This window comes from Heterocephalus glaber, unplaced genomic scaffold (assembly GCF_053883595.1).
Source record: "Heterocephalus glaber isolate CG9 unplaced genomic scaffold, H.glaber_assembly_v1.0 deba00001457, whole genome shotgun sequence".
Classification (NCBI taxonomy): domain Eukaryota; kingdom Metazoa; phylum Chordata; class Mammalia; order Rodentia; family Bathyergidae; genus Heterocephalus; species Heterocephalus glaber.
This window is the reverse complement of record NW_028258305.1, coordinates 3,515,769-3,531,462: the sequence shown is the minus strand read 5'-3', so window position 1 is coordinate 3,531,462 and position 15,694 is coordinate 3,515,769. Positions and strand designations below refer to the sequence as shown.

General features: G+C 39.8%; 1 pseudogene; it reads right to left on the bottom strand.

Moving 5' to 3' along the window:
• LOC110350263 (uncharacterized) overlaps positions 1 to 15,375 on the bottom strand; it is a 122,300-nt pseudogene extending 106,925 nt beyond the window's left edge.
• Between the last annotated feature and the right edge of the window lie 319 nt (positions 15,376 to 15,694).

Genomic DNA, 15,694 nt, shown 5'->3' with positions numbered 1-15,694 from the left:
GTCAGATTAATAGTGTAGTGATAGGAGCTAGGAGGGAGGGGAAAAAGGGAGTTGTTATATAATGGGTATAAAATTTCGGTCTTACTATGTGAAAAAGTTCTGGGGATGGGTTTCTTAGTCACGTACCACATAAGCCCACTGCAGCCAATGATGGCCACATATATGATTGTGATATCAGAAGATTATATAGCCTAGTGCCATTTTAGCCATCTTGGTTTGTGTAAGAACATCACAAGAATTGCACAGTGACAAAATCTCCAGCAACCCATTTCTCAGAACATATCCCTCATTAGGTGACTCATGACTGTACTTAGCACTACTGCACTGCACTCCTAAAAATGATTAAGGTGGAAAATTTTATATTATACTTTTTACCATAATATAAAAAGTAGAGGCTAATAGACGAATTTAGGTAAAAATCCATTTTCAATAACATACTCTTCCTTGTTTTTAAAGTATTATGTGATAAATCTAATTTGAGCCTGCCTTTGGGGTTCAAGTATTATATGGAGTAGTAGTGCTCATAGCCTATTGACCTATGTGGCACCAGAATGATGAATATCTGTAGTTCTTATGTCTGTGCCTGGGAGGCTTTTTACTGTTTTAGTCATCAGGCTCTCCACTTTCCCCTTTCTGTGGACCAGTCTCTGGGCTTCTCTAAATTTGCTCAAAAATCTTAGACACATTAATCCGCAAGCTGCATTTTAAAAAACAGATAAAGAGATGCTAAGCAAATGCTCCTGCTAACCACCTGTGCTTTGAGACTTGGTCTTGGGCATTCCTGTTTTTCTTCTTCAAAGCCTGATGTGCTGTGCACTGCCCACCTCTCTCTGGTCTGCAAAGACAATGCTGCCAGCTCTAGAGCTGTGGACAGAGAAGGCAGCTTGCCTTGAGAAACAGCAGACACAGATATACTGACTCTAAGGTTCATTTCTGTTCAAGATTAAGAGATACTGTCACAAATTCATCTAAGAAAAGACTGACCATCTTGCTCAGCACAGAATCAATGCTATGAACATATATATAGAGAGACTTTCATGTTCCTCTACTTCTTATTCAATAAGGAAATAATGTAACTATGAAAAATGCTAATATTTTAAAAGAAGAAGGCCTACTCTCAAAAACATGTCTTAAGAGACACGCGGTGAAGAAAGATGCAATGTCTTCTGATTACTGACCCAATCCACCCATGGAGATGGAAGCAGAAATTTTCTTTTCAATTTCTTTTCTTTATTTTATTTTTTGTTAGTCAATGTTTGCAGTACATGACAGCATGCCTTGTGGGGAGTAGCTGGTACATGTACCTAACATATCTCAAATGTATTTTAATCCCCTTCACCTCATCGTGCTCTTCCTTCCCTCTATCTTTTAATCACCTTCCCATTTGAAAAAAATCTATTCTCTTTACTTCCAATTATCTATCTTTTATGTTATGCTTCATTTGTATTTCGGGTCTCTTATATGAGAGAGCCATGTGGTATTTAAGCTTGTGTGGCTGATTTATTTCACTTAACATTACGGTGTCAAGGTGCATCCATTTTCCTATAAATAACTCAAATTATTTTTTCTTTATGGCAAAATAGTACTCCATTGTGTTTAAATTTCACCTTTTCCTTATCCATTCATCTATTGATGGACATGTAGGCTGATTTCAAGATTTAACTATTATAAATTGTGCTGCTATAAACATGAGTATACCTGTACCACTGTAATATGGTGTCTTTAACTCTTTCAGGAAAATACTTAGAAGGGAAATAGCTGGATCAAATGGAATATCTAGTTTTAGTTTTCTGTGGACTCTCCATACTAATTTCCAGAGTGATTAGACTAGCTTTCATTTCCACTAACAATGTAGCAGTGTTCCTTTTCCCACAGCCTTGCTAGCATTTGTTCTTATTTGATTCCTTGATAATACCATTCTTTCTGGAGTAAGATGGAATCCCAGTGTTGTTTTACTTTGCGTTTTTCTAATGGCTAGTGACATTGACCATTTTTTCATATATTTATTGGCCATTTGTAGTTCTTATGAGAAGTGTATTCATTTTAGTAGCTGATTTTTTAATTAGGACTTTTATTTTGGAAGGTTTATTTTTTGAGTACTTCATACATTTTAGAAACTAGTCCTCTGTCCAAAGAATAGCTGGAAAAAATGTTTTCCCATTATGTAGATTATATCTTCACTCTTTTGGTTATTTCCTTTGCTGAGCAGAAGCTTTCTAACTTGATATGACCCCTTTTGTTGTTCTTGGTACTATTTTTTGTAGTATTGGTGTTCCATTTAGAAAGTCCTTGCCTACACCTATGTCTTCAAGAGTTACCTATTTTACCTTCCAGCAGATTCACTGCTTCTGTTTTAACAAATTAAGGTCTTTGAAACATTTTGATTTTAGTTTAGTACATGGTGAGAGACATGGGCTTTCATGGTAAGACTGGCTAAGGGTTTGTCTACTTTGTTTATTGTTTCAAAGAACAGGTTCTTAAAATTATTAATTCTATTACTTTTTTAGTCTCAATTTCATTGATTTATGCTCTGATCTTTATAATTTCCTTCCTTGTACTAGCTTTGAATTTGGATTGTTCTTGTCTTTTTTTAAGACCTTGAGGTGCATCATTAGACTATTTATTTGAACTCACTCTGTTTTTCTGATGTGGGTATTCATCGCTATAAATTTCCCTCATAAGAGTGCTTTCACTGTGTCGCAAAAGCTCTGCTGTGTTGTACTGGCATTTTGAGGCCCACCTGAAATCTACTGTCTTACTCAGCACAAGACTTAGAAACTCAGGTGTCTCATACTGGAGTTATTGAATGTGGCTTCTGCTGTAAGGCTTATGTATGTTCCTTGTACTTGTTTCCAGCTGGAGGCTGCAGATACAATGCAAGGGACAAAGTGAAGGAAAGGGAAGGAAGGAAGGGAGGAAGGAAGGAAGGAAGGAAGGAAGGAAGGAAGGAAGGAATAAAGACAGGGAGGAAGGTAAGAAAATGGACTGCTGTGTCCTGAGGAGCACAATTTCAGCTTCTCACCCCTTTATCTCACAGAATGGCCTCGCTCTTTGCCAGTGAACAGCCCAGTAGCTGCTCTTGGGGAAGTGGTATGGTCTGAGAGCTGAGAGTGGTGTGATGGGCAGGTATGAATCAACACTCTAGCTCTCACTAGCTTTGTGATGCTGTATGAGGTCCTCCTTCCTTCTAAGCCTCCTTTCCTCATCTTTGAAATGTCACTGGCTAGCTGCTTCCTGAACAAGTTTTCCAGAAGGGTCCACTAAAGCATAGCTGTGAAAAGATGCTGTGAAGTGTTAGGTCTCTGCACAAATGTGAGGCACTTCTTTGCTGACTACCATTTGGCAGATGCAAAACCTTGTAGTGTTGACACAATTGTCCTTATAGCACTTGGCAATTTGGACTTTGCTGACAAACAGTGGAAAGGTAGGGACATTTGCCTCTATCTTCAGTTTTAAAAAAAAAAATTAAAAGGTTTTTTCCACAAAACTAGCCAAGTGAGAGGAGCCCATGCTTGGCACATCTCGCTGTGCTTCCTGGCCCATTTTGCCTGAGCACCTTCTCAGGCTTCCCTGACCCCTCACTAACCTCCCTCTCCAGCCTTCTTTCAAAACAAACAAACAAGTAAGTAAACCACAATCCCTCCTGTTGGTAAACCAAGTGTAGTTCTCAGGAGACTGGTACAGCCTGACAAAAAGGCCATTGTGTGGGAGTGGCCTCTCTGGCATCTCTAGGTCTCATCTTGTCAGGGCTACAGCATTGATGCTACTCCTTAAATCAGGTGATACCAAACTTACTTGCAATCACCCAGGTCCCATGTCACCTCTGATATTAGTTTAGGAATTGCCCTAAATAGTCTTGCCTTATCACTCTTCTTCTGAAGCATCTTGGAAAATCATTAACAGTGACAAAGTATTTTCTAGAGTGCTGAAGTTTTTCTTCCCGGTGACTTTTAAGTCTCTCTGAGACTCCCTGATCTATCAGTGCCCAACTTTTGGAGCTCTAAGCATATTTAGCTTTAATAGTTCAACCACTTACATAGTTAACAGTAGAATTTAGACCTGGCTGCCTCCTCTCTCTCATCCCACAGATTGCCTAAGTGCCCTAGGTGATCAGACAAGACCAAAAATTATCTCTAGTTGTTTCCAGACAATACATGACATTCTTATTCTGCGTGAGAATCAGCATAACTTACATTGTGACAGAAGTCCCCAGGTCACTTGTGGGAGATTCCTGCAAGTTATGCTCCTTTGTGCACACCGTCTACCGGAAAATAAAACCATTTCAGAGCTGCACTGGGAATTCTTACTCCCTCTAGATCATTCCTGGGTGAGTACTTACAAGTTGATTTTCTCTTCTTTTCACAACTTAATTTTTTTTCAGACCTTTATAGATTTCCATCTTGGATTTTTATGCCAGAAAACAAGTGCCTTGGCCCAGAGCAGGTGACAACTGTTCATGGTAATACAGCGAACACAGATTCCTCCGCACCACTTTAGACTTGACAATTATTCTATATGGTGTTCTTTTTCTGTTTTAAGGAGTATCACCTTCCACAAGAATATCCTCTATGGAATCACCAAAAGATTCATTCATTTGTGAGAAGTTCCACTGATTTTCAGAAACTGTACAATCAGAATACAAATATTGTTGTTGACAGTTAATGCCATAGCAAGACTTTGATGAACCAAGTTTCCAAACTCTGTTAGAAAGAGACTTTGGGGTAAAGAAAGCTGAGGAGTATGTTAGATTTTCGTCACTGTGACAAAATGCCTGAGAAAATCAGCTTAATAGAGGAAAATATTTATGTTAGCTCACAGTTTCAGAGGTTTTAGTCCGTGGTCTGACTCAGTTGTTTGTTGTGTCTATGATAAGGCAGGACATCATGGCAGAGTTACTCACCTCCTAGCAGCTGGAAAACAAAGAGAGAGTAAAAGAGGTCAGAGTGCCCTATCTTCTTCAAGGCCATGCACCTGGTGATCTGACTTCTTCCTTCCATGAGGTCCCACCTCCTAAAAGGTCCACTGCTTCCCAATAGCATGGCAAGCTGGTGATCAAGCCTTTAACCCAGGGACAATGGGAGATATTTCAAACCCGACTCATGAAGGGGGAAGAAAAGAAAGTGAGAAAACAATGAATCCTACATTCATTCACACCTACTACATGCCAAGCACCTCCTATTCTCGACTTTGTATAATCTTCATGGTATTCCCATGAAGTAGGTATTGCTAAGCCCATTTTACAGATCTGCAGACTATGATTCAAAATCACACAGAATGTTGACTTTAATCTCAGTGGTTTTTCCATCAGCACATGTAGATCAGATTCCAAAATATTTTTCTTTCAATCAATCCATGATTCTTACAGTATGTACATTTTTCCTGTAATATATATTAAATTAATATATGATTATTAAGTTGAAGAGTGTTTATTTTTATGCCACCTCACAGTTCTGAAATTCTTCAGGAAATACCAAGTACAATTTAAAGAACAGCCTCACATGAAAGACTAACAGCTCTTGAGAACAAGAAAGGAACAGAGCACAAGATGAACCAGCCCTCCTGGGCAGTGTGTCCAAACCTGCCCAAGCTAACACTCAGTTTGGTATTTCTACAGGAGATATGAGGGTGTGTGTCTTAGTCACTTTTCTTGTTACTGGGACAAAATACCTGACACCCACAAAATAAAGGAGGAAAGGTTTATTTTTAGTCCATAGTTGGTGGTTCCATGGCAGGACAGCTTGGGAGAAGGACATCACAGAGGAGTAAGAGTTCATGGTGGGTCTGGCAGGAAGCAGTCAAACAGTGGGTCTTCCTTTTCTTTTATCCCATCCAGTCTACAAGCCTATGTGTTGGTGCCACCCACACCCAGGGTGGGCCCTCTCTTTATCCACACCCAGAAATATGCTAAACCAATCAGTAGACTACTCCAGCAATCATGCAAACTTACTCCATATTCACACACTCTGGATCCAGCCACTTCTGAAAAGCCCCACCTATGAGTGCACAAGGCTTTGGACAGACATCTAGATACAAGCCATAACAATGTGAATAGAAGCATCAAGCAGGTCAGGGGACAAGGAAGGAGCCACAAAGACCTAGAATCCAGGGGTATCAGCCTTCTGTCATTTCCTTTTGAAGCCTTATTTGATGGAAGTAATTGCATATGTTTATGGTGATACAGTGTCTTTGATACATGTGCACAATTGTAGTGAAGCTCATTTATTTTTGAGGTGGACTTAAGCAGTGATTGTCCAAATCAGATTCTTGTACCAGGGCTCATCTTTGATGAAATTTTCACTGATCTGGTTAAGGTTTTCACCTATCCTTTCTTAAAATAGACCTTTTTTTTGGAAATAGTCTGTAATCATGTCCCTTTGGAAATATATACTTGTCCCCTTATATTTTTATTTTAGAAAATAAAATGTAAACTATTTTATAATATAAAATATAAACTAAATATAAACTTGCTTTTCATTAGAGCCTTAGTTGGAAAAAATGGAAAGCTGTCAACCTATCTCTGTGCATATGTGAGAATGTTTCTTTAGGGTGCCCACACACAAACAAAAAAGAAGCCCATTCAAGGAAATGGGGAATATTAAATAAACCATGGTAGAGCTGCATGACAGAATTAGGCACAACAGTTTAAAAATAATGAAAAAGAGCTGCATTGATATAGAAAAGTCACAAAGATTTAGGAAAAATAAAGAAACCAAGCACAATTAATGTACTGTTTGATGCCTTGTATATAAACCAACATCCAGCATGAGTAATTCTATGTGGACGTCCATATGTATGCAAATGTGTAGTGAAAGATCTGGAAAAAGGCACTACAAAATGATTATGGCAGTACCTTCTTTGGAAGACAGTGAGATTAGGTGAATATCACCAGAGATTTCTGCTTCATCTGTATTATTTGACATTTTTTAAAATAAAAACAATGTATTTAGCAACTATATGTGCAATTATAAAATGAAAATTTCAAAGTCCTAAACCTTATGTCAGTCCTCACTTATTATGTTTATTACACTTATTATTTATTTTAATTTTACTAGTCTGTGAAAGCCAAGATCTGTGTATCACTGGGCTGGAAAGTCACTTTAATAATTATCACCATAATCATCACATATTTAAAAAGGCAGTATAAAAGCTAGTTTTGTATTTTAAGCACGATACCATTACTTTTTCACATGATGTAAGTGAATTAAAGTTTAATTCTTTGAAATTCAGTTTTGCACTATTTCATGTATAATAAGTGTTAACAAATTTTGTCTCTTACCACTATTCCTTTAAGATTTTCCAAAGCACCTAAGATTATCTTTCCCTTGTACATTTGCATTTGGAGAAACTGAGGCACTTATTTTTAAAAGGATGCCAATTCTACTTCATTGCAGCAGCACATGCATTCAATTTTGCATGGATAAACCATTGAATATACTTTGTGTGACTTTTCCCCTCATCATACTCTAAGCACCTCAGACCTCTGAAGCAAAGTCTGGCCATCAGCTCTGACACAGACTTCTGAAAAGGGCCCAATTCCAATTTTCAAACATTTGTCTCTTACATCATCGTCAGCACTGTACACTACACTTGGAATCAACATCAGGGTAAGCCTTGGGGAGAGATCAGGTTTGTAGAACTGGAAACTTTAGGCCAATACGGCGGCGGATCCTTGGACATTCAATCCAAACCTCTGGAGGGGGGGTGGGGATTGGGTTGGAGAGGGGGTAGTAGGCTGGCAGATCTATCCCAGAGATCAGCTTGCCCTGGAGCTGTTCCAGGCCCTGATGCAACCAATGGTCACGAGCTTGGTAAAGGACAAACATCTCTGCTGCTCACTGTGCATCAATCACTGACATTAGCCAGGCCTGGGCTGGGGGCCTGAATTCTTAATGCAGATAACCAATCACTTCCTTTTCCTGCAGCCTTTGGATTGTGACTGGTTGGGGGACTGTTTTGTTCCCTTAGACCTCAAACTGAGACCCTAAAACTCTGTTACATTGCCTCTTAGAAATCAACCAGAATTCCACCCTTTTTCTTTCTCCCTATTAACAAGTGTAAAGCAGATGTTAGCTGAGTCTCCTGGTTCTATAAAATCTAGGGAAGATCAGCACAGATATACATTCCTAACACTGTAGAAGCCCAAAGAGCTCACTAACAGTTCTGTAACTGGAATGTTAACAGGGATCAAGATGATGGATTTCTTTCTGATGCCCCGTCTACATTTGAAAACTGATCCCACCTTCTCCACAGCTCTGTGATCTCAGGCAAGCAGTGGAACATCTCTGTGCTTCAAGTTTCTCCTCCATGTAATAAATATGATAATACTATCTCACAGGACTATTACAAAGATTAAGGGAGAACATGCCTGTAGGGTACTTAGCATAGAACCAAATATAGTAATCATTTTATAAACAGTAGCTATTTTATTGGTGTCAGGAGAGGTCCTTGGTGACAAATAGCTGTGATAAAGCAGTAGCATCAAAAAATAATCCACCTTGTTTCCCAAAGTTCCGACCATAAAAGCCAGATAAGTGGAATTGACAGAGATTAAAGCCTGACATTTTACAGTTGAGGGTCTATTAGCAGAATTTCTATTACCAATCAGTTGGTAGTGAGCCTGGGGAATCACTCTTAAAACCATTTCCAGTTTTATACCAGCCTTTTTTTGACTCCTATAGGCTCCCTGTAATATTTGGTGAGAGGTAACACAAGCTCTTCCCCGTAGAAACCATAAGCTGGAGACTCAGTGGGTGTCCCATAGACATTCCTGGGCGGGTGTGTCTCCTTAACATTTATCCTTATATTCAGCAATTCCCTGTGCTCCCTTAATAGTGCCACATAATCTTCACTGTCAACTTGATTGGATCAATAGACTCCTGGAGAAGTGAATGGATCATGGTGACACCATACTCATTAGTGGACTAATCCACTGATATGCATAGGCAAATGTGGTATTAGAAGATGGGGCTAAGTTGGAGGAAGTGGGTCACTGGGGCGTATCATTGGAGTGTACATCTCTAGCTGGTGCCTTGTCTTTATGCTCTGTTTCCCAGCTGCCATGAAATTGGCAGCTTTGCTCCACCATGCCTGTCTGCCATGATATTCTTGCCTTGGAGCCAGGTAACCATGATCTGAAACTTCTGAAAACATGAACCAAAATAAATGTCTCTTCTTTGAATTTGTGGTTACCAGGTATTTTGTTCCTGAAATGAGGATGCTGACCAATTACACTCATTGAGACTCATGAGCACTGATTTGCCCCAGGACCCTCACAAGAGACCCTGAATGCCATGTCCTAACCTGTGCTTCTCCAAGTCAGACTTACTTTTCTAGTAAGAATCCAAAAACCATGTCCATTAACATTTGCCACTGTGCCCAAATACCTGAAAAATAACATCGTAAAGAGGAAAAGTTTATTCTGGGTCATGTTTTAGAAGTTTCAGTCCTTGGTCTGTTGGTTCCATTGCTGTGGGCCTGAGGCAAAACATCATGGCAGAGGTGCATGGTGGAGCAAAGCTCCTTACCTCATGGTAGCCAGGAAGTAGAGAGAGTCTGAGAGGAAGGACAGGGACTGGGTATAGTCTCCAAGGTCACAACCCCATTTGCTTCAACTAGTCCTCACCTCCTATTCATATCCCAATAATTACATCAATTTATGATCTCATCAATGGGCCAATCTACTTATGAAGTGAGAGCCTATATGATCCAATCACCTTCCAAAGCCCACCTCTGAACATATGAGTGTTTGGGGGAATATTTTAGGTCTAAGGCACAATATGATGTAAGAAGGAAAGGGACTGCTATTGCCAAGGTAAAAGATCTAACAGCAGCAATTAAAAATGATCTTTCATTTTCAAAGTTGCAAGACTCCAGTTAAAAAACAATGTTTCAGCTCTTGCTAATGTGGTGATACTCCCTCTAGAGTAGGGAAAGTTTCAATTGAGTCAGATGGATACTTCTCTTGCAGTTATGTCTTCCTGTACCTTTTGGATTTTAAACCATGGCATCACAGAGAGTAAGCCACTTAAATATTTGATAAGGGAATAAGCAGTCTCTAGGTAAACTTAAAATTACATTTCAAAAACCCTCTATGTATTCTCAGGGCACATTATTAACTAAGTATAATAACTGATAGCAATAGCACTATTAACTGCACATCAATGAATAGTATTTTGCATTGAGACTATGTAACAAGTTTCAATTATGTTTCTCAACTGTAGCTTATTTAAAAGAGAAACCAAAACTGAAAAAAGAAAATGGTCAGAGGAAATGAACTTGTTTTTGGAATTCCAGAAGTCTATAAAAATAAAATCACGAAGACAAAATTCATCTTTAATGATTTAAAAAACTTAGCTTCTTATCTCTCTCTGTTCTGGGCCCCGGTACCCTTGTAGGCCATGGGGGAGGGGTTAGTTGTCCAAGAAGCAGCCTCCTGGGGAGGGGTGCGGATAGGGTGTGAACAGTGGACTAAAATACTCACACATGTGTGCCTAGGTCATTTGTGCTATGTCAAGTAGAAAGGGAAGGGGAAAACTGTGGGGAGGGAAGGTTACACTTCAGCATAGGGCTCCACATTGACCAAAAATTCTAAATTTAAACACTCCTTTATGAACATGCGTTTGTCAATGGAGAAAGATTGAAGGTTTTACTTCGCAGTGCTTAGTAACTTTTAGAGATGAAAACTTATGGTATGTGGCCTTCATTTATTCTCTTGCCTCAGACATCACACAAGTTAGAAGCAACCCTGACACTGACCTGTTGAGATAGCATTTTACTACTTATGAAGCCCTTTCACACATGATGCCATCAAATCCACCCAACCACTCTGTTCTGCAGAAGAAAACAAAGACAGCACACAACGAAGTCCCAAGGGGGTTCAATGACATGTCCAAAATTACATGGGCATTAAGAAGTGTTAATCTACTACTTCCAGGCAAGAAGAACTCTGAATCTGTGGTAAGAAGTAAATCAGAAACACAATGGGATCATCACAATAGGGGATGGAGCTTGGGATTTTATATGAGCATCAAAGTAGAAAAGTCTGGGAAGCGTCCATGGCTGGCTGGTGGTTACACTGGTGATGGGCATACAGGGCAGACAGAGCAACCACGGAGTGCATGCAAGTGAAGGCCCAGGGACACTAAAGGGATTCAAACTCTGAATATCAAATTCATGGCTTCAATGTCATTGTCTTTGATTTACTAATTGTTAAACAAGTGGCTTAACAATGACTTAGCTGTTTACACTCCATATTTATACATTAGATTTAAAACTAATCAAGAAGCCAGACCCTGGGGTGACTGTCAAGGTAGCCTCTTATCCACTTCTTTCTCTCTTGCCTAGAAAAGTACAAAAGATGCAGGCTATACTACAAGGCCTCAAAGGAATAAAGCCTCCAGTCACCTGGAGGCAGTGCCACTCTACTCATCATGGACCACCTATTGAATTTGAGGACACCAAATGGAACTGTAGAGACTGATGTTCTCATAAGTCTCATGGGTCTAAGGCCTTTGGAGACCTTACAGAACTAAAGACAAAGATGTCTTATAAAGTAGAAGAAGGAATTGTATTGCTATTTGAATAAAACCAGTTAAACCTTTAGAAATAAATATTTTTCCTTTAGAAACTTTGGAACAAAAACCCACTTTGTTGGGTCAAGAAATGTCATAGACTTTAAAAGATTTCCCAAGATCAATGATATATTTTAAACCACTTTCTTTAGGCAAATCAGTCTTATAATGTGACAGAAGGAAACCTATGGAAGTCATTCCAGTGGGGGTCAAGGAGAAGATCATAGTGAAGAGTCAGGCAAATTCCTATTTTCATCAAATATAAGTCAGAATGTCTGGAGAGCCAGGCTCTAGACTGATGTCTTTGACATCACTTGCAGGATGGTTACGCCCACACAACCACTCCAATGCTCTAGCTCCAGTTAGAATCTACTTGTAAGTATTAGAAAACAAAACACTTGAGACAAGACGCTTTTAGAATGCTCTTTGTGGTTCACAGTTGATTGAAGATTTTTAATGTAAGTGATATGAGCAAGATTTTTTCCTGCAGTCTTGTATTCATCCTTCATTATCTTAAATAGCCACTGTTCTTTATGTTTCTTTCTTCTCCCCTCTGTCCATTAACTCCTTTACATTCTACTACTTTCTTCTCCACTTTAGATCCTTTTGATTTTCCAGAGAACTCTTTTCCCATTTTCTGGTGGTCATTTCTGGCTCACCATAGAATTACCAAAATTTTCTCTTGCCCCTGTTCTTCCCCATTTGAGATCTATATAGAGAGCTGAACTATACCCTATGTTTGAATGTTTCTTTAGTCAGAATGATCATTCCCATGTACTTCTACTTTATGGTTAGCTAATTCCAACCAAGAGCAGCTCCTCTGAGGCCACAGCTGTCATAGCCAGGCTCTAGACTGTTATAAACTGATGTGCCTCCTACAAAATTCTAAAGCTCTTTCTTAGAACTCTTAAGAAAATTTATGTTTGCCTTGTTCTTTGTGACAACATAGCTTCAATTGCTAGCTTTAATGAGGATCTCAAAGGCGTCTGATCTTTACTTCCATTCTTGGACGTCTCAGATCCCAAGCAGGCTTCGTTGGCCATTGGGCCTTTAATTGTGCAAAGACACCAGCTATTTGGGAGAAACAATGCTGAGTAATTTGAGGCTGGTGGTAGTGTTTCTTTCTTATGAAAGAATGTTTCTTATATTAGGATTAAGAGCAACCCCTTAAAGTAATACAGGGGTTTAAATACTATGACAAGGCTTTGCTAAGAAGGGAAGGGATCCCAGAAAAAGAAAAGCAGGTCTCCCAAATGTAGGGATGAGTTGAAAATTGTTATGCCCCACCCTGGGACACAGAGTGGAAAAAGAAGGCCACGTAAAAGAGGAAAACTGACTCCACTTCTAGCAGTAAATTAATCACATGTCAAACACCCCCAAAACTACAATTATTATGTAATAACAGCACATACTTCCTGATTGACGACTACATGGTACACTAAATGCAGATCACTTCAGTCCTAAAAATAAGATAGGTACAAACTTAGCACCAATTTTCTAGAGAAAAAGATTAAGTCTTGTCAGAGTTAGCACAAAGTCAGAGTGAAAAGATGGCAGAAGACTTTAACCTTTGGGTTCTGGCTTCACTGCCTAAGTTGGTGATCACTAACATCACTGAGTGAAGCAGGTTGAAACAAGGGTTGCTTGTAACATCTTCTTGGAGCAGATTGGGGTGAGGGGTTGGAGAGCAGCTCCCAGCAGAGAGCTGCTAGAACCAGGATGAGTGGGATCCTCATCCTCAGCCTTTCAAGGCTTAAATATAACAGCTGAGGAATCAGCAATGCTTGAAGCAGCAGTGAGGCACCCAGAGGAAAGGAAACTCCACACAAGAAGAGAGTGGGAAGTAGCTGCCTAGCTAGCATATTTGGAAGCCTTAATATCTAATCTTGACAGTGATAAGACTCTAATGTCTTTATTCTTCATCTTTGAATGTGGACTGCTTGTATCTTGTCTTCCCAGCTTCTTTGCATTTCAGAGAGGGCAGTACAGAGTTTTTCCCTTCATTAGCTCTCCCTAATGAAGACAACCCACACACACTTATTTGTTTACAGTTTAAGTATTCAACCATATTTTAGAAAGACGTTGGCTCTATGCATTCATTATATCTGCCTGCTAGGAATTGTTGCTTCAAAAAAAAAGTAATGGATCCTTTGACAATACTGCCTTAAAAATTATTCCAGGGTATGGATTTGTGTATCTGAGGAAGGACAGAAGTGTAAAGTTCATTGGGCACTTACTGTGAGTCAGGCACCATTCCCGCACACTGAAAACGTTAACTCATTTGCTCCTCCAATGATTGGGTAATGTAAGAGAAATGATTAATATGCATCATGAACAAATGCAAAATTGTAGGGTTCCAAATTTAGATGATGAATGAATCATGTGTGAGCCCAGGTCATTCTGGTTGTAAAACCCATTTCCCCCATATCCCCCATTTCCCTGAGTGATTTGTCTAGTAGAGAACAAATCTTTGTGGTTTAAAACTCCCTGCTTCCATAAGTCTCTATGGCCACTGTCTTTGGGCCTCCCTAAGTAACTTCCCAAATTCTCAGTTTCCTATTATGATGCTGAGGCTGCTTTCAGTGGTGCCGGGTAAGAGCAAATCTCAGCACCCTAAAATTGATGTTTACATGTGGCATATGAAAGAGGGACCAACAGCTCAGTGCCCTCTTTTCCATACTCGAATGTTGACATTCTTGGGGTATATTTTCAAGCACACTTTGCTGCCCAGCTATTCATTAGGTTTTTGAGAAGGTGCAGCAGCCCCTTCCCCTTTACATAAAGTAGTCTGCTGCCTGTCCTTACAGTGCCTTCTACCCTGAGTTAAAGAGTGCTTCAAACATTCTTTCAAGCCTGGCCCACATCATACTGCAGAGCACCCTCAGGATTTGCCAAGGACACTGGAATTTTCTGTCCATAAAATTACATCATGGCAGTGGATCTCTCTCTGCGGTCCATCTGCTTTGACCTCAAGTGTTACAGTAAAAGAAAAAAAGTAGGACAATGAATAAACCAAAAGAAAAAGAGAACTCTCTCATTTTCAGGAAAACTCTGAGGAAACATTAAATTTAGTTCACTTGTCCTGTTTCTAACATCTTAACCAAAGAACTATAGGGAGCCTAATGGAACTTGCATTTTATGACCAGCTGGGTTGAAGACAGTGATACTCAGAGAGCCTGAGATGAGATGCTGCCAAATAAGCTTTCCACATTGGATGGAAAAGTGAAGGGGAGTCCCCAGTAATAAAGAACATCAAGAGGTTGCTCCTAGCAACCACCACCCAGACTTACCCTCTCCCTCCCGATCTCCCACCAGTGCCCTGTGACCTCCATCCATGACTTGTTCTTAGTTCAAGCAGCCTCAGTATAACTTCTGGACAGAGAGAAGACACTTGTTGGCACTTGTGTGCTCATGGGTATCTTCCCTTTGCCTCTGAGGGAGTGTTTTGCAAAGCAGTCACAGCAGGCAGGAATGATGGGTGAGGAGGAAAAAAGGCAGAATGTAAGAAGGGTCAGCTCAAAAAAAAAAAAAAAAGAAGGGTCAGCTCTAGGTTTCTACTTACACAGAGCATTTCAGAAGTGAGGACTTGATTTATTTTTTGAAATTACTTCTCATTGCGTGGACTGCATTCTTTCAGCTGTAACGCTTCTTTGAGACCAAACCTCATGGGGCATGACTTTATAAGCATTACCCTGTGCTGCCACAACAAGGCCTTGTAAAAGGTTGTGGGTGGTGTGATGGGGCTTGGTGGAGTGCCCAAGAGTGAGGAGAACCCTATCCAAAGTGAATTAGGGTCCCGTGCCATAGTCATAACCAAAACCACCAGAGAGCTCAAATCACCAGTGACTTTAGGGCAACCCAGCACATTTTCATTTCTTTTTCTTTTCAAAAGTGATGAAGAGGTGGTGAGAATCTTGGAGGCAGGGAATGATGAGAAAGAATTATAAGAAAAAGTGCTTAATTAAAGCTATTCTAATGTAATGTCCTTATCTTTTTTTTCCCTCAGGTTCTGAAATTGAGTTGGATTGATAAACTGTAGTCACTATCTCACAGATCGGCCAACACTGCAGGTGACATGGTGACAGTGCTCTGTGAAAACCAGGCCCCAGTTGGTGAGCACCGTG